The sequence below is a fragment of the Podarcis gaigeae genome (assembly GCF_964106915.1).
Source record: "Podarcis gaigeae genome assembly, chromosome: 9".
Taxonomy (NCBI): Eukaryota; Metazoa; Chordata; class Lepidosauria; order Squamata; family Lacertidae; genus Podarcis; species Podarcis gaigeae.
In genome coordinates, this window is record NC_139685.1 from 71,682,918 (window position 1) to 71,702,334 (window position 19,417).

Sequence of the window (19,417 nt, forward strand, 5' to 3'; positions counted from 1 at the left end):
ACGATAGAGGAACACAAAGGAGCTCCTGACAGCACAAAGTTACAAGCATGGCAACGCTAACCTCACGCCTCGGTGCCTCAACCTCCGTGGCTTTTGTTCTTCTCTGAGTATGCAGCATTCTTTCGAGAGCTTCAGTGGGAAGGGATTATGTTCTTTGTACAGCCATCTTGTCATTAAGACGTCCACACATTACAGCAAAGTCAGGCAACAGAAATGATTCATTAACTCTTTTGTTCTCTTCCTCTGGCCTGGTTCGTAGACTTTCCGGGTCGGGGCTGCAGGTTTGTGCCGGAGAAGCATGCATTTGTGCCCCTCTCATTGCCGTTTTGCCCATCATGCGCTGCAGAGATGGGGAACCCATGGCCCAAAGCAACTTGATAAGTGGGGCAAAGTTGCTACACTGGCTTGCTGACAGGTGGGGCGCTGATGTTTGCCCGGAAGAAAAAGGGTGAGTGGGGGAGAAAATTCCCTTTGTGGATTCAATATGGAGGTTCAAACCAGATTTCCAATTAGTTAGACTTTATTCAGCAATGTATTACTGGATAGAGTCCAAAAGAGTCTGTGAGATAGCACAATCCCTATACAGGCAATATATTAACTATATATTATATATTTTAGCTATACATACATACATACATACATATGTATACACACACACACAAATATTTATATACACAGTGAGGGAGGAAAGTATTTGATCCCCTGCTAAATTTGCCCGTTTGCCCTCTGATGAAGAAATGACCAGTCCATAATTTTAATGGTAGGTTTATTGTAGCTGTGAGAGACAGAATAACAACAGTAAAATCTAAAAAAAAAAATTCCTTCCAGTAGCACCTTAAAGACCAACTAAGTCAGTTCTTGGTATGAGCTTTCGTGTGCATGCACACTTCTTCATGCATGCACACGAAAGCTCATACCAAGAACTGACTTAGTTGGTCTTTAAGGTGCTACTGGAAGGAATTTTTTTTTGTTTTGACTATGGCAGACCAACACGGCTACCTATCTGTAACTGGAACAGTAAAATCTGTTATTAGCTGTTTGTTCTCAACCTTCTGCCACTCCAGTCATTGAAAATACTTATTGAACCCAAGTTCTTTGCATTAAGTGCAGGGCCCTCCTTGCAACTTATCTGGAATTGTTTTTCACTCTGCCAGTCAGCATTAAGGCTCCTACTTCTTCTTCTTTGGTGATTCCTCGTAGGCAAGTAAGATTGTCTTCCATGAACACGGTCTTAACAGTGAGTCCATAAGTGACTGTGGAGGCCAATTCTGGATCCACATGTTCTTTCACAGTAGGGACATAGGTTTCCAGGTGGGAGTTGATCACGGTGAGGGTTTGCCAAGCGTGCCTTCCTCTTAACATGTTTCTCCCTTTCATCCTGAGTTTGAGGGTCTTCAAAGCCCATGAGACCTTTGGTAAAGGCTGTTCTCCAGTTGGAGTGCTCTCAAGCCAGTGTTTCCCAGTCGTTTGTGTTTATACTACAGTTTTTAAGATTTGCCTTGAGGGAGTCTTTAAGCCTCTTTTGTTGTCCACTAGCATTACGCTTTCCATTTTTAAGTTCAGAATAGAGTCTTTGCTTTGGAAGATGATAGTCAAGATACCTGAAGCTGGACTCAGAAATAAAGGGTTTTGCAGATTTACTACTTCAAGAGGTGATAGAGAGGTTGGCTTGATGCAAACAAATCAGCAGAGAAATTCCGGTGTTCTTGTATTTGCATTGTGCTGAGCTCCCTGCAGTATCACCCATCCTGGAACTAAACAGCGACCCCCCTGCTGGGATCACAGTATAGCAGCCCCATGCCCCCTGGTCAGCCACATCTGTGTGTGGTCCTCTAGATTGTTCTTGTCCCCTAAATATCATGCACATCACATCTGCTGATCATTGCAGATACAACTGTAGGGGAACACCTATGAAGCCTATTTCTTGAAGACTAGGAAGCTGAAAGATAAGGAGAAGTGATTGGTTCACTAGATGAAGACAAAACTGAAGCAAGTGGCCTACAAAGAAGATCCTATCCTGCATCATTACACAGTGAGCTGCCATCACTGGTGGAACAATGAAAGCCTTCTCCAAGCTCATCATAGAGCCTGATATGGGGTGGGGAGAGGAGTTCCAACAAGCACTTGGGTGGGTCCAAAGTCATTCAAGGCTTTATACCTAACATTAATGTGTTTTAATTGAGCCCTGTAATATAGAGGCAGCCAACACAAAATCTCAATATAGGTCTTAAATGGCAGGTGCCTCAAGCAGCCTCTTGCTGTAGCAGGGCCATCAAGAACAACCCTATGCAGAGCACATTACTACCCATCAATAATGCCTCCAACCTCTTTGGATTCAGTTTATTGGCCCACATCCAACCCATTACAGCCTCCAGACGCAAGTTCAGCGCTGAAATGGCTACTTGTGATTCAGATGGTATGGAGGGTGTAGTCCTGTGTGTCATCCACATATTGAAGATATGGGTACCTCTCACAATGAGCTGGAGACCTCGAAAGAGGATACTAGGTGGAGTTCTAGTTGCATCCTGTTACCCAGCCCTATACCCAGGGGAGATATGATAACCATCTTCAAATATCTCAAGGGCTGCCACATGGAAAATGGAGCAAGCTTGTTTTCTCCTGCTCTTGTGGGTAGGACTCAAACCGATGGCTTCAAGTGACAAGAGAGGAGATTCTGACTAAACATCAGGATGAACATTCTGACAGTAAGAGCTGTTTGACAGTGGAACAGTCTCCCTCAGAAAGATGTGGACTCTCCTTTCTTGAAGGTTTTAAAGCCGAGGTTGAATAGCCCTGAGGGACTCTGAGTTCAACCCCCTGTAATTCAGGAATCTCAACCAAGGCATCCATGGCCATGCAACTTCTTCTTAAAAACCTCCACTGAAGGAGCTTTTACATGTATTGGATGTCAGGATTAATAGCTTATCACAGTACAGTGGTACCTCAGGTTAAGTACTTAATTCATTCCGGAGGTCCGTTCTTAACCTGAAACTATTCTTAATCTAGTTGGAAGAAGGTGGAAGGCAGAAGAAATTAGCAGGATGGGAATGAGGTCAGGAGATGACAAGCACTCATGATATTTGCCTCAGATTTCAATTTTGTGTGCATGTGATTGAATTGTTCCTCAGACAAATAAACGTTCTGCTGTTAACCTTGGCTAATTGTCAGTGAATCCCACGCAAAACACGTCTGAACACTTTTCTGTTTGTCTACACCTACTCAGTGCTGTTAGCATCGTTCGGCTGTGACACTCATACATCAGGGAGGAGGCTAGACTAGAAAACATCGTCCCGGCACCTCTCTCTTTCTCCTCCTCCATCTCCCTGTATATATACTTGCAAGAGTCAAAGTTGTCGCTGTAGAAAACTGAAGAGCTCTGGATTGTTTTTATTATAGCACAGCAGCGGAGGAGTTTCTTTGAAAAAAAAAGTTAAGAGCTTAAGTTAAGTTTTTTTAAAAAACCCAAATGAATTAATCTGATGTTGCTCTGCTTTAACAACAAAAAACAGCCCAACCCAGGGCTGTCACATGGAAGATGGAGCAAGCTTGTTTTCTGCTGCTTCAGAGGGTAGGACCTGAAGCAGTGGATTCAAATTACAAGAAAGGAGATTCTGACTAAACATTAGTGTAATGGTTGTAAGGGGTTACTTGTGCGTAAGTTGCCTGCTAGTTGTGTCCGATTGCCTGCTTCACCATGCCTTGGCTGACAGCCCACACTCCGTGGCCGGTCAGTCGCTTGCAGAATCTGTCAGTGGGCATTTCTTGAACCTTTTCCAGCATAAGAGCTGTTTGACGCCAAGTCTCCTCCTACTTTCCCTGTGCGGAACTCGTCTGCGCAAGTAAGGGGAAGGCAGGGGTGTGCCAGCGCTCTCTCCACTAGTCTCTGATGCAGGGTCTTGGAGACCAGTCTCCAATTCCTCCATCTCCCTCCCTTCTCTACTGGTGTTGCGCTGAATTCCTTCCCCCCTGCTGGTCCCCTCTCTGGCATTGCTCTGGAGCCCTGCCTCCACCTCTCGCTCTGATGTCAGTTCCCTGACAATTAGGAAGAACTTCCTGGCAGTAAGAGCTGTTTGACATTGGAAAGGTCTAGCTTGGAAAGTGGTAGACTCTGCATCATGGGAGGCTTTTAAAACAGAGGTCAGGTGGCTATCTGTCAGGGATTCTTTAATTGTGATTCCTGCGTTGCAGGAGGTTGGACTAGATAACCCTTGGGGCACCTTCCAACTATGATTCTATGATTCTTTAGAACTCCACAGGGAGCATTTCAGGATGTCATAAGGCCTGGCAGAGACCTTGAAAGACATACTGGAATGCCTGCAAGAATATGGAACACACAAACATTCCCACTGTGAAGCTGCAACATTTTCTTTTTTAAATGTACAAATGAGAATTCACACCACTTGGCCACCTCTTAATTATTTTAAGGTAAGAAAGAGACGAAACTCACATTCCCTTTCCATAAAGGATTATGGAGGAACATGAAATCCCTTTACTTCCCCCACCAAAAGCCTTCCCTTATAAAAAAAATTAAAAATAGCATGCTTAATCCACTCTGGAAGGGCTTCTGTGCCGATAAATTTCATGCACTTTGGCCAAAATGATTGGGGGGAGGGAGTTGCAGATTTTTGTTTGTTTGTTTTTTTAATTACCCATTATAGAGAATGAGGGAAGGCAGATATTCATTTTATAGAGTGGCTTGGAACCTGAAATGCATATCCAAGTGGAGAGGAGACAGTAACTCAGAGATGTATAACATCCCCACCCCATGAAAATATACAGATACAGTGGTACCTTGGTTTTCGAATGCCTCCTTTCTGAACATTTCAAAACTCAAACACTGTAAACGCAGAACGTGCCTCAGAAGTCGAACAGTAAACCCGCCTTCCACTGAGTGCAAAACCCTAAAGCCTAGCTGTTGGCTATTGAGTTTCAGTTAATAATAATAATAATAATAATAATAATAATAATTTATTATTTGTACCCCGCCCATCTGGCTGGGTCTCCCCAGCCATTCTGGGCGGCTTCCAACAAAGATGAAAGATACACTAAAATGTCACATATTAAAAACTTCCCTGAACAGGGCTGCCTTCAGATGTCTTCTGAATGTCAGGTAGGTGTTTATCGCTTTGACATCTGATGGGAGGGCGTTCCACAGGGCGGGCGCCACTACCGAGAAGGCCGTCTGCCTGGTTCCCTGTAACCTGGCCTCTCGCAGTGAGGGAACTGCCAGAAGGCCCTCGGAGCTGGACCTCAGTGTCCGGGCAGAACGATGGGGGAGGAGACGCTCCTTCAGATATACTGGACCGAGGCCGTTTAGGGCTTTATAGGTCAGTGCAAACACTTTGAATTGTGCTCAGAAACGTACTGGGAGCCAATGTAGGTCTTTCAAGACTGGTGTTATGTGGTCTCGGCGGCCACTCCCAGTCACCAGTCTAGCTCCCGCATTCTGGATTAGTTGTAGTTTCCGGGTCACCTTCAAAGGTAGCCCCACGTAGAGCGCATTGCAGTAGTCCAAGCGGGAGATAACCAGAGCATGTACCACTCTGGCGAGACAGTCTGCAGGCAGATAGGGTCTCAGCCTACGTACCAGATGGAGCTGGTAAACAGCTGCCCTGGATACAGATTTGACCTGTGCCTCCACCTATGCCTCGAATGTTTCAGAGCTTGAACGGTCTTCCGGAATGGATTACATTTGAAAACCGAGGTACCACTGTAGAAGGTGACTTTATGGATAGAAGCAAGCCTGAAAATCCCTTCCTTGTACTGATGCCCTGCTATGAAGCTTGGCATGCTAATATAGGCTGATGATGCCATCAGTCCTTATCAATGCTTGGCATTTATGTTGGCCAGGCCACCCCATGAAAGATGGGAGGGCATTGGAGTGGTCATTTACACTTTGCCAAATCAGTGAGAGGGGATGCCATCACCAAAGGAAGAGGGTACAGATTTCCAAATCATTGTGCATGTTGATTTAGATGATAGATGATAGATAGATGATAGATAGATAGATAGATAGATGATAGAGATAGATAGATAGATGATAGATAGATAGATAGATAGATAGATAGATAGATAGATAGATGATAGATGATAGATAGATATACAAAAAAAATTGTTGTGGAGCACAGTGAGCTGTGTGGCTGCTCAGTCTGCTGTCCAGGAGTTGAGTCCTGATGAGCAACTTCCAAGGCCCCCCAACCTCTCCTTTCCTGTGGTTCTTTATATTTAATCTTGGTTTCGATTGGACAGCCCTCCAAACAGAGGACTTTGCCCTTCAAATGAAGCACAGTCCTCTGTAAAGCATGGACACCTTGGAGGGCATCATTTTCTTCACAAAATGGTTGGATTCTAGATTATGCTCAATAGTAAAGGGTGGTAGTGGTGGTAGTCCAGAAATAATCTAGAATTACAAGGAATTTTTCTAAATTACAGGCGGTGGCAAATAGCAGGGGTTGGGTGTGTTTCTGGATCAGAAGCAAGCTTTACTACTGATTTTTTGAGCGTGAACACCTTTAGCTCTTGTGCTCCCTAAGCCTTTCCTTTCATTATTCTGCTCCATGCACAGACCCTTGTGTAGGCTCTCTTCACCTGCATAGATTTCAGTTGGCACTGCTCGACTAATCTGCACAGAACTGCACACTCTGGCAGCATACCTCAGCTGCAAAAAGCCACCTAAAACCCTACATTTTTTAAAAAGATGGAGAGGACCCATAGTTCATTGCCAAGACATTTGCTTCCCAAGCACTACATTTGAGGTTCGATCCCTAGCACCTTCTCTTAAAAGAGGCAGCAGGTGATGGAAGAGACCCCAGAGAAGCACTATCCACAAGTGTAGATGGCATTGGTTAAGATGGATCAATACACCAGCTTAGGATGTTCAAACAGTTAACGAAGGGGGGGGGGGAGTTAACTGTGTTATACAGTCCTTTAAACAAAAAAGATTTTATGAAAACTATAAGAGGGGAAAGAGGAGAGAGAAAATATTCATGCTTGATTGATCGACTTTGTGCCTACAGCACAATAACCTCCTACAAGGATCAGCTAAACCGATATTCTCTTCTTATCCCACAGCTATTGAAAAGGACTTGAAAGAAAACACCCACCCAGCCCCTCCTTCCCCCTACCTGATTTGATTAATGAAGTCATTAAAAGAGAGGCACAAAGACTGCCGAACGAGCCCTGCATTTCTATGTCGGGACAGAGCAGCTTGAGCGTATATAAAAGCTGTTATAGAAGTGAGTGCACTTATTAAATCTTCCAACAGATTTTCCTCTAGTCATTATCATGGAAGAGACTCCAACCTGCATGCCAAGAATCACAGATGATCTACGATTATGTAGACAAACCTCTCTCTCTCTCTCTCTCTCTCTCTGTCTATCACAGGAACACGGAAACACGGAAACACTTCCTCGACCAACCGTGTGACATTTTTTGAAGTGGAGCTCAGGTTGTCCCCTAAACATCATCCACATCACATCTGCCTGATCACTGCAGATACAACTGTAGGGGAACATCTATGAAGCCTATTTGTCACTGACTAGGAAGCTGAAGGGGACGGCAGAGGACGAGATGGTTGGATAGTGTTTTCGAGGTTACCAGCATGAGTTTGACCAAACTGCGGGAGGCAGTGGAGGACAGAGGTGCCTGGCGTTCTCTGGTCCATGGGGTCACGAAGAGTCGGACACGACTAAACGACTAAACAACAACAACAACAAAGGAAGCTGAAAGAGAAGGAGAAATGATTGGCTCACTGGATGAAGACAAAATTGAATCAAGTGGCCTACAAAGAAGGTCCTATCCTGCATCATTACACAGTGAGCTACAGTCACTGGTGGAACAATGAAAAGCCACCACCAAGCTCATCACAGGACCTGGTATTGGGGGGCGGGGAGGAGTTCCATCAAGTACTTGGGTGGGTCCAAAGTAATCCAGGGCTTTATACCTAACATTAATATGTTTTAATTGAGCCCTGTAATATAGAGGCAGCCAACACAAAATCTCAGTGTAGGTCTTAAATGGCAGGTGCCTCAAGCAGCCCTCTGGCTGCTGCATCCTAGACTACAATTGCTGCTGTTGCAGGGCCATCAAGGACAACCCTATGCAGAGCACATTACCACCCATCAATAGTGACTCCAACTTGTTTGGATTCAGTTTATTAGCCCTCATCCAACCCATTACAGCCTCCAGACGCAAGTTCAGTGCTGATATGACTACTTGTGGTTCAGATGGTATGGAGGGTGTAGACCTGTTTGTCATCCACATATTGAAGATACTGATACTTCTCACAATGTGCTGGAGACCTCGCAAGAGGATACTAGGTGGAGCTCTGGTTGCATCCTGTTACCCAGCCCTTTGCCCAGGGGAGATATGATAGCCATCTTCAAATATCTCAAAGGCTGTCACATGGAAGAGGGAACAAGCTTGTTTTCTCCTGCTCTGGAGGGTAGGACTCAAACCGATGACTTCAAGTGACAAGAAAGGAGATTCTGACTAAACATCAGGATGAACATTCTGACAGTAAGAGCTGTTTGACAACGGTGTGGCGGTCTCCTTCCATGGAGTTTGGATGGTCATGTGTCATGGATGTTTTAGCTGAGATTCCTGAATTGCAAGGGGTTGGACTTGATGACCCTTGGGAAACTCTACAATTCTGTGATTATATGATATGAAGAGGCAAAGATCCCCCAGTGTAGAGACTCTTCCTCTGGGGAAAGGCCATAGCTCAGCAGAAGAGCACCTTCATTGCAGGCAGAAGGTCCCATGCTCAATCCCCAGCCTCAAATATGGGAAAACCACGTCCTGTTGGTGCAGGCAGTACTGAACTGAGAGTGACCAGTGGTCTGTCTTGATAGAAAGCAGCTTCCTATTTTCCTGTTTTTCCTTGCCTTGACAGCCATATAAATTATGGTGAATGCAGACAAAAGAACAGAACAAGCCAATGCTCTTGAGTGATGCTTTCTTACACAAAAAGCTGCTGTAGACCAATTGTCTGTGTCCACTGCTAGCCAGTTCTACACCAAGCCCTGAAGGAATCCTTTAACTGAAATCACTCTCTGCTTTTTCTTAATTAGTTTCATTTCAACCTTCATCCCTAGGCTCCTTGTTTGCAGAGATTTCTTCAGATAGTCTCCTGCAAGATTCATGTCTTGAGACTTCAGAGCAGCTTGCTGTGAATCTGGATGAGCATATTTTGTAACTGCCAGGCAAGTGCTCTTCACTTGTATTACTATTTAATTTATATACTGCTTATACACCAAGCTGGCTTCCAAGCAGCTTAAAGGTATTAAAAAATCAATTATAAAATGCGGACATAATTTAAATACGCAATTAACAATCTGATTAGGACATCAAAACATTCTTAAGTAAAGTATTCAATACAAAGTCAGCTAAAAAGCATGACAATTAAAATTGTTAAAAACAAACAGAACAAGAAAATCAGAAGTTCAAATACAGGGGAATGCTTACCTAAACATGTGCATGTTCAGGAGTCAGCGGTATGCCAATACTGATGTAAACTCTCATATTTCAGCAGAGAGATTGTTCCACAGAGCTGGTGAAAAAGCTCGTCTCTGCATTGAGCACCGATCCTCTCAAGTGCTGTAACCCAAAGGGGGTATTAGAGACTAATGTTTGCAGATTTGCAGATTTGCAAAGACAATCACTGATGTCATGATCCTAGAGTACAGCAACGCCCATAACTGGACAGTGCAATGCCACCAGCTGAGAAGCCAAACTGGGTTCCTGGCTCTGATCCTGATGAGGATGATCACAGAACTAGTGAAGATGAGACTGGCAGGCAAGATTCCACTGAACCAGATTTCACAACACCAGGGCATTGTAACTGGAGCCAGGATGCTTCTGGGTGCCTTCCTCTGGGCCTTAGGAACTGAATGCCTCCCTCAGTTCCTTGTCAGTTCAACAGGGGAAAGAGTGTGCTGGGTAGGAGGCCATGGAGGGCAGTAGAAGTGTTGTCTTCAGGCTAGAGGGCTGGCTTTTAAAGATGTTTTAGTTCTCCAGTAGGATGTGGGACATAGGAGACATAGACTGGATGCAGAGGCTTTAAAAGGCTTCAATTCTCATGCACCCCTAGTCGGAGCAAGTTGCTCACTTGGAGCTCTCCTTGGTGCTGAACAAGACCAATGGCCCATTAAATCCAGTAACCTGTTATCTCAGTGGCCAACCAGATATTCTAATCTAGAGGATATCTGGTTCTCTGTGGCAGCTCCTAAGTTGCAACCCCTCCTCTCAGGGATACATTTCGCAACTTCACTATACCTTTTTGGGTGAATGTGGAAGATCCACCTTTTTACCCTGGTCTTTGACATGTGAGATGTTTATTTTTTAGGAACCACTCTATCTTTGTGATTGTAAGTTGTTTTAAATGGCTTTTGATGTTGTAAATTGCCCTGGGACCTGCTGGTGAAGGGCAGGTATTGAATAAAAGTAATAATAACAAATTGCACAGTAGGGATATATTGTTCATGTTGAAACCCCCCTTTACAACATGGCTGGAGAAACGAAGGGTGGAATAAGTGATTTGGTACACAAATTTATATCTTTATTTAGGTTGATTTGGGCCTTTCTGGGGGACATTAGCCTTCAATTCACAGCCCCAGAGAGAGTTTTCTCAATAGCACCAATCCTTGATAATGGAATCAGGAGGGGTCCTAGCCTAGCCTTTCTCTCCCCATGCCTGCCACCTAAAGAGATGAATGGTGCTAATGAGCAGAATCTGGCTGGCTTTTTAGCCTGGAGTGTAATTCTGGATCAAGGCAAAGAACTCTACAACACCAGGGAAAGGAGGAATGGTAGAATAAATTGTGAATCTTCCATCCCCACCACCCATGGCTTTCTCTGCGCTTACTAAGCCAGATAATTATACAAGGGAGAGTTTCAAGAGAAAACACTTTTCACTGAAAAGGAATGACTAATGTTTTGGGTTACATGCAAAAAGTTAGATGTGGAGGAAGCAACACCCCACCTTACAAAAAAATAAATAAATCGTAAATGCATTGGAGGCTGATCCACTAAGGTGAATGGGGCACTGCCCCACTGAACTCATTCAGCCCCTCTCTTCCTTTCTCCTTCCTTATAAGTGTTCCAGGGGTGGGTCTTCCCATCAGTTTCCTCCTTAGTCTCAGTGTTGTTGTGCTGGTCCCGGGGGGGGGGGGGGGAGGAGGTTACCGTGAGGCATGGTCAGAGTCCGGTCCTGGGTCAAGGGTCTGGAGACTGTCCACAAAGGGTGAAGCGGTGTCCAAAGTGAGAAGCCGGGCTTAGTCGGGAACTCCGGAAGAACAGGTTTGGGTGCTGGCAGAAACAGGTTTCCAACGACGTTGCTCCCGCAACCTGGGACTGGGCTGACTGGCCTTTATCTCCTCTGTTTTTTTTATTTTATTTTTTATAATAATTTTTATTGGTTTTTTAACAAAAAGACAAACAAAACACAAAACAAAAACATATAAAAAACATTTAAAACATGACTTCCCCATACCTCCCTTTCACTGCATCCTTGTTTTACAACTCTTTAGCAACCCTTCAGTCAATTTCTCTAGTAGTTTTCTTTAAATTTCCTTAATGTTAATGTTTACAGCTGTAATTCTCTATTTCTTACCCCCAGACATCTTATCAGTCCTCAATTTTACAACAATTTTTAAGATATATTTTAAATTTCTTCCAGTCCTCTTCCACTGTCTCTTTCCCTTGGTCACGGATTCTGCCGGTCATCTCTGCCAGTCCCATAAAGTCAATCACCTTTGTCTGCCATTCTTCCAGAGTAGGTAGTTCTTGCATCTTCCAATACTTTGCCAACAGGATCCTTGCTGCTGTGGTCGCATACATAAAGAAGGTCCTATCCTTCCTTGACACCAGCTGGCCGACCATGCCCAAGAGAAAAGCCTCCGGTTTCTTTATAAATGTCCACTTAAGGACTTTTTTAATTTCATTATAGATCATTTCCCAAAAGGCTTTAATCTTTGGGCAGGTCCACCAAAGATGATAGAAAGTACCTTCAGACTCATTACATTTCCAGCATTTATTATTGGGCAAATGATAGATCTTTGCAAGCTTGACTGGTGTCATGTACCACCTATAGATCATTTTCATTATATTCTCTTTTAAGGCACTGCATGCCGTGAATTTTATACCAGTGGTCCATAACTGCTCCCAGTCAGCAAACATAATGTCATAACCAATATCCTGTGCCCATTTAATCATGGCTGATTTAACCGTTTCTTCCTGTGTATTCCATTTCAGCAGCAAGTTATACATTCTAGACAGATTCTTAGTATTGGGTTCTAACAGTTCTATTTCTAACTTCGACCTCTCCTTCTGGAATCCTACTTTCCTGTCTTGCTTAAATACCTCATTTATCTGATGATAATGTAACCAATCTCGAACTTTATGCTTTAGCTTATCATAACTCTTAAGTTTAAGCTTTTCACCATCTTGTTCTAAAATTTCACAGTATTTTGACCAATTGGTGTCCATGTTAAGTTTTTTCACTGCCTTAGCTTCCATTGGTGACAACCACCTGGGGGTTTTACTTTCCAACAAATCTTTATATTGAATCCAAACATTATACAATGCTTTCCTAACAATATGGTTTTTAAAACCCTTATGCACCTTTACCTTGTCATACCATAGATATGCATGCCAACCAAAGTTATTGTCATACCCTTCTAGGTCCAAAATATCTGTGTCCTCAAGAAGTAGCCATTGCTTCAGCCAGCAAAATGCTGCTGATTCATAATAGAGTTTTAGGTCTGGCAGGGCAAATCCCCCTCTATCTTTCGCATCTGTTAAAATCTTAAACTTTATTCTGGGCTTTTTGCCCTGCCAGACAAATTTAGATATATCTTTCTGCCACCTCTTGAAGCAATCCATCTTGTCGGCCTTTATCTCCTCTGAGGCCAGGGGCGGTCCTGGCCCACAGGTGACTCGCCTCTCCTGGCCTTAAGGTGAGCACTCCTCCTGGGAGAAACCAGTTCCCTAGACCTCTCTGCCCTGAGCCTCTGCAGCTCAGAAGAGCCTGGAGGGTTAGACTTCCGGGTCGGCGCCATCGCCGAATGGCGGGCTCCCTCCGAGCTCCGGAGGGAGCCGGCTTGGCAGGGGCTGGGTCCTACCGCACCGGCGATGCGGGGACCCTTAAAAACCACGGCCAGATTGAGGCCGTGGACATGGAGACTCGGCTGGCACCGTTAGCGCCCTCCCGACTCGTGAAGGAGCCTTTTTAAAGGCTACGGATCGGGTGCCGGGGAGAAGCGTGGTGCTTTGAGTTCTCTGCTATCCCTGCCGAGCGCAGCCGCATGCCATCCGGCGGAGAGCGCTGACTTCTTCTATTGAAAATTCGGCTCTAAAGAAGAACCCGTGAGTAATTGGAATATGGACTAAAAAAAAAAGGGGATAAATTTTTAAAATTCGGAGCGAACGGGGGAGGTGGAAAAAAGGAAGTCAGCCTACCCCTAAATTGTAGAAGAGCCAAAACAAAGGACTGGACAACTAAGATCGAGTGTAACCTTATCTTGCCGAATCAGCAACTTCGCGAGGGAAAATTATAAGATTGAGCTGGAGGAGAAAAGTGGAATTGTTTTAAAAAAAAGCAACCCCCCCGGAATCCCTGGAGCGATTCGTGAAACTGCCTGGAGAAAAGTGATGGAGGTTTTGACAGCTGTCAAAGAGCTGTCAAAAAGGAAGATTAAAATAGAGACTTTGTTATGAGGACTTTGCCGGTTATATTTGTTACAAATTGAATACAAACTGTTTTAAATATCGGTCAACAAGCTACTTGGTCTGGTGGATGTGATTCTGGAAGGGAACTTTGTTACTGCAATCCACCTAGAGGAGCCGAGGGACATTGCATGTGTTTTTCACAGGAAATGTGAACAGTTGAATGGAACTTTCAATCTCCTGGGAAACTGCAGGAATGGAACACTATTTTGTCTACAGAGGTCTACATACTACAGGAAACAATGGAACTATTTGTTGGAAAATGAAAGGAACATGATGTAATGCTTTGCTTCAAGAATAACAAACCTCTGCAGAGACACTAGAAACTTTTGGAAAAAGAACATTTCTGTGGGAGAACAGAGAAATAAAAAGGAGGAGAATGATTGATAAGAACAAGGAAACAACAAGAACTGGACAGAACTGGGGGAACATTTGGGATATTCAGGTTTGACAAGCTTATGGATACAAAATTGGAGTTTTTACTCCTGGATATAAAAACCTGGATAGAAGAAATGGGCCCTTATTTGATAGACTCCTTCTACGATTGGACATCCGTAATTAAAGACTGGCAAAGAATCGGAGGGATATAGTATAATGTGGGAACTCCAGGAAGATATTAGAAGTGGAGGGATAGGTGAAACGCAAAGGGGAAAGAGGGGAGGGAAAATTGGAATCCAAAGGCTGTAAAATTATTATTTACATTTATCTTATTTTCATCTGTACTATGTTTGAAAGGGGGAAACCCGTGGAAGGGTAAAGATCGATCTTAGGGGACGAGAATTTGGATAAATAGGGTTATTGACGAAGAGTGTAATTTGGGGATAAGAATTTGTTGAATTTAATTGCTTATTTGGAAGATTTGGAACACAAGAGGGGGTAGGGAGGGGAAGTCCTAGTTATTGGCAATAGATTGGATTTAATTTGCTTTGATTTGTTCTAATTTGGAAAACCTTAATAAAAATTATTATAAAAAAAAAAAGAAGAAGAGCCTGGAGGGTTACTGGACCCAGGGGCAGCTTCACCTTCCCCTGACAGGGCTGGGAGAGGCGCACTGGCAGGCAATGGGTCCTCAATCACCTCCAGAGCCTGAGTGGATACATCTGGCGTCTGCTCCTGAGGATCCGGCACAGGTGCAGGCCCTTCAGATTCAAGCCCCTGCCCTGGCTCAACCGGCCCTGGAGGCGGGGACCCGTGTGCAGGCTGGGACTCTTCGGGTTCAGCTTCTGAATCAGACTCCCAGGCCATCACAGTTGTCCTTGTAGACCTCTGCAGAGAAGAGGATGTGGACCAAACCAGCTCTCTGTGTTATTGGCTCCCACCCTGCCTACTGCGTGGATTCTCTGCCTCTGTCCCACTAGTCTTGGTGGCCCCCAGCCACCACTGGTTATATATTATATTTAGCACCAAAAATATTGCTTGTATTCTACCACAAACATGCAGCATTAGGTGTAGGTCTAGAAATAATAGCAAATGTATGAACAAGTTCAATAATGGGTCTTGCTAGGGGTTGGAAAGGGAATGGTGCTCTTGCTCCAGCAGACACCACGACCCTCTAGGTTGGAGTCAATAACACTTCTGAATTCCAGCTGTGTGGAAGGCACAGGAGGAGAGAATGTTTTTATGCTGTGGTCCTGTTTGCACATCCCCATAGGCATCTGGCCTGGCATTGTGAGAACAAGTTCTGGATTTGATGGGCTTGATCCAGAAAGTTCTTCTTATGTTCTTATGAATAGTTTGAGAAAACATGTGCCACAGTAAAGTTGGCATATCACAAAACAGATCAAATACCTGAATATGAAAAAGATGCTCACTTTTTGCAATGTTCTGAAGTGACGAATGTCAGGAGATTATTGGCATCTGTCTGTCTCAGGAGACAATGGAGTAGAGAGCTTTTGGAAGTGAGGTCCAGCTGTTGGATGGTTGCAGCACCCTTCTGTGGCTATAAAGACATGGAGAGACATGTTTTGTTGCAGCTGGAGCAGAAGAAGGTGTCCAGTTGTGCTGTTGCGGATGCACCATGGCATTTCTTCTCTCTGCACTCAATGTTCAAACATTTAGAGTATTTGCTTTATTAAGATAAGCAGAATATCAATTATCAATGCTATTTATTCTTATTCTTATACAGAAATTGTCTTTATCTTATTGTGAACTTTGCAAAAGAAATTTTTTAAAAATGATGGAATTTTTGCTGCTGGATAAATGCCTTGCTCATCTTCATCAATTAGATTATTACAATTATCATTCTTATCATCATTTTCATGATAAAGTCATTTGATTTTATAATTTATCATCATACCCATGAGGGCAGCTAAATCGTGTTTTCATGCCATTTACAAATTTAAAATTAAAGGCTGTAAAAGCTTTCCCTTAATTAGATCAAATATAGAGCTGCAGATCAAACGTCTCCAAATTAATAATAATTACAAGGCTTTGCTCAAACATAAAAGGCAACAACTCAGGCGAGCCATTTTGAAATACCATCGTGAAATCTCTGTGGTGGGCTGTACTGTTTAATTCTGCACATCCTTATGAACTGCAAGGTAAGTTTCAATTGCATGTGGGGTTTAGTGACAAATCCATATAATATCAATGCTATTCCTAGAGCATCATTCACACGTTCCTAACCCAACCTACAGATGTCCACACAATACTTAGGGCGATATTGTTGGTCCAGCTTTCCTTGGCCACCCATGCTGGTGAAAAGAAATTAATATGCCATAAAGACTGGGGTTGCAAGGTGCAAGAAGCTGGCTAACATTTCAATGCCTTCATCAAACTATTTGCATGATGTGGGTGAAATTAATTTGACATGAGGGATCAGAGGCTGGTCCATCTTCTGCTTGGTTCTGCTCTGAGAGTTCCTCCAGATGACCTGTTCTCCAAGCATTCATCGTGACTCACTTGCACAAAACTTATGATGCCTGGCCTTTACTGAGCATTCATTCTGATGTGTTTATGGGGCAGTTATACAACCATTACTATTTATCCTGATTTGCTTCCCGGGTGCATACAAGCCTTCTCATTCATCAACGCTTTTCAGTACCCTTTTCTCATCAAATTCATAACTATAAAAAAACCATCTATTTCTTTATTTTTAAAAAAACTGGGTTTGTTGCTAGGGTGACAGAGCTCTTCAATTAATTTTTCATTGTGTACAACTAAATTTCCAGCAAGCACTTGAATCCCTCCCTGTATCTGGGAACAAGAGTCAGATTTTTTGTTCATCGGGTGAAGGAGGTGAGCACTGCAAAATTGAAGGGGGAGGGCATGAAATTCCCAGAGGTGCTGCTACCAGATAAACCTGTGTGGCCAGTGCCTCCCCAGCAAAGCCATCCTCTGACTCTAAGGACTGCCTAGGCAGCCCTGAACAACCTCTGCTCCTAGACAAGGCTGCACCCCTGTACGTAGAGCAGCATCTGTTAATAATTAGGCTGCACCTGGTGCTACTTCTATAAAAGGGCTCAGTTTCAGCTGGTTCACTCCTGGAGCAACTTCTGAGCTGTGTGTTTCCCAGAGCCTTGTATGCAGCCTGAAGCTTGTCCTATCCTGCCTTGTGTCCAACTTGAACATCACAGAACAGTATAAGAAGAACCTGTTGGATCAGGTAAATGGCCCAGCTAGTCCAGCATCTTGTTATCACAGTAGCCAACCTGATGCCTGTGGGAAACCCCACAATCAGGATCCAAGTAAGACTTGGGTGACTAGACAGATTCACGGATTAGACAGATTCATGGAGGACAAGGCTACTAATCATGGCGGCTATGTTCTGCCTCCACTGTCGAAGGCAGTATGCCTCTGAATACCAGCTCCTGGGAATGAGGGCTGTTGTGCTGATGTTCTACTCATTGAGCTCCTGTAGCCTTCTGGTTGGCCACCATGAAAATGGAAGCCTGATGAGGAACAGTTGAAGGAGCTGGGTATGTTTAGCTGGGAAAAGAGGAGATTGAGAGGAGATATGATAAAAGGTAAAGGCACCCCTGCCCGTACGGGCCAGTCGTGTCCGACTCTGGGGTTGCACGCCCATCTCGCTTAAGAGGCCGGGGGCCAGTGCTGTCCGAAGACACTTCCGGGTCATATGGCCAGCGTGACAGCGTGGTGAGCCAGTGCAGCACACGGAAACGCCATTTACCTTCCCGCTAGTAAGCAGTCCCTATTTATCTACCTGCACCCGGGGGTGCTTTCGAACTGCTAGGTTGGCAGGCGCTGGGACCGAGCAACGGGAGCGCACCCCACCGCGGGGATTCGAAACGCCGACCTGACGATCGGCAAGTCCTAGGCGCTGAGGTTTTACCCACAGCGCCACCTGCGTCCCTGGGAAAAGAGGAGATTGAGAGGAGATATGATAGCCACCTTCATATACAGTGGTACCTCAGGTTAAGAACTTAATTCGTTCTGGAGGTCCGTTCTTAACCTGAAACTGTTCTTAACCTGAAGCACCACTTTAGCTAATGGAGCCTCTCACTGCTGCCGCGCTGCTGCTGCTGCGCGATTTCTGTTCTCATCCTGAAGCAAAGTTCTTAACCCGAGGTACTATTTCTGGGTTAGCGGAGTCTGTAACCTGAAGCATCTGTAACCCGAGGTACCACTGTATCTGAAGGGCTGTCACATGGAGGATGGAGCAATCTTGTTTCCTCCTGCTCTGGAGAGTAGGACCCAAATCAATGGTTGAAGAGATTCTGATTAGTCATATGGAAAAACATTCTTACAGTAAGAACTGTTCGACAGTGGAACAGTCTCCCTTGGGATGTTGTGGACTCTCATTCATTGGAAGTTTTAAAGCAGAGGTTGGGTGGCCATCTGTCATGGATGCTATAGCTGAAATTCCTGCATTGCAGGGAGTTGAACTAGATGGCCTTTGGGGTCTCTTTCAACTCTTAAGATTTTATGATCCTATGACTGGGAGGGCTGGTTATATTGGTAGTTCCACCACTCTCAGAAGTGAAGCGAATCATGGCCTGGGAGAGGGCTTTCTCTATGGTAGCCCTAAATTGTGGAACTCCATCTCCACAGAGGTGGGTCTACCATCTTTATCGTATAGCCATGTGAAACATCCTCTCACTGCATATCAGACAGGTTCTGCCCACACTGTTTTTTCAGTGTTTGTTGAAGACCTTCCTTTTCCAACAAGCTGTTTAAGTGGAGATCTTTATCGAAGGAAGCATCTGTCTTGGATCTGAGATGGTTTTTGCATATGGAATTGTATTTATGTTTGGAATCGTTTTGGATTGTATTTATATTTGGAACTGTTTCTAATTGTTGTTTATTGATGGCTTTACCATGGAATTGCTTGGAGATATTTTATGGCAAGTGATGCATAGTGGGATTACATACTTTAAAAAATGTGTTTGGGAATAGGGGGTGGGAGATGGCTTCCTACATCCACACTCTCCTAAGCAGAGCAGGTGGCTGAAGCAAGCAAGAAGAAAATGCATTACAGAATCTGTGATACAGAAGAACTGCATTCAGGTCTTTCTAGCTGCCAGTGAATTATAAGGAACTATCTCCCCACCTTTGTCACTCCCCCTGCCTTGCTACCTTCTTCCAGGAGTACTGTGAGATCCAGGATATTTAACATTCTCAACCCACATGTCAATCTTTGTAAACAGGGTATCATGTGGGGTGTGGGGTGCATTATTCCCAGCATGCCAAGAGTTTATATCCCTAGAATGCAGTGGTTGACTCACAGAATTGC

General features: G+C 44.3%; 1 long non-coding RNA gene across 2 annotated transcripts in view; it reads left to right on the plus strand.

Moving 5' to 3' along the window:
- The window catches only part of LOC310852922, a 36,431-nt gene extending 28,920 nt beyond the window's left edge, over positions 1–7,511 (plus strand). Inside the window, exons 2-5 of one of the 2 annotated variants that reach the window (XR_014568439.1) lie at positions 260–448; positions 1,889–2,032; positions 7,072–7,235; positions 7,384–7,511. This is a non-coding gene — a long non-coding RNA (uncharacterized lncRNA). The remainder of the gene's footprint in view (positions 1–259; positions 449–1,888; positions 2,033–7,071; positions 7,236–7,383) is intronic. The other variant, XR_014568440.1, reaches the window with a different exon arrangement.
- The last annotated feature ends 11,906 nt before the right edge of the window (positions 7,512–19,417 follow it).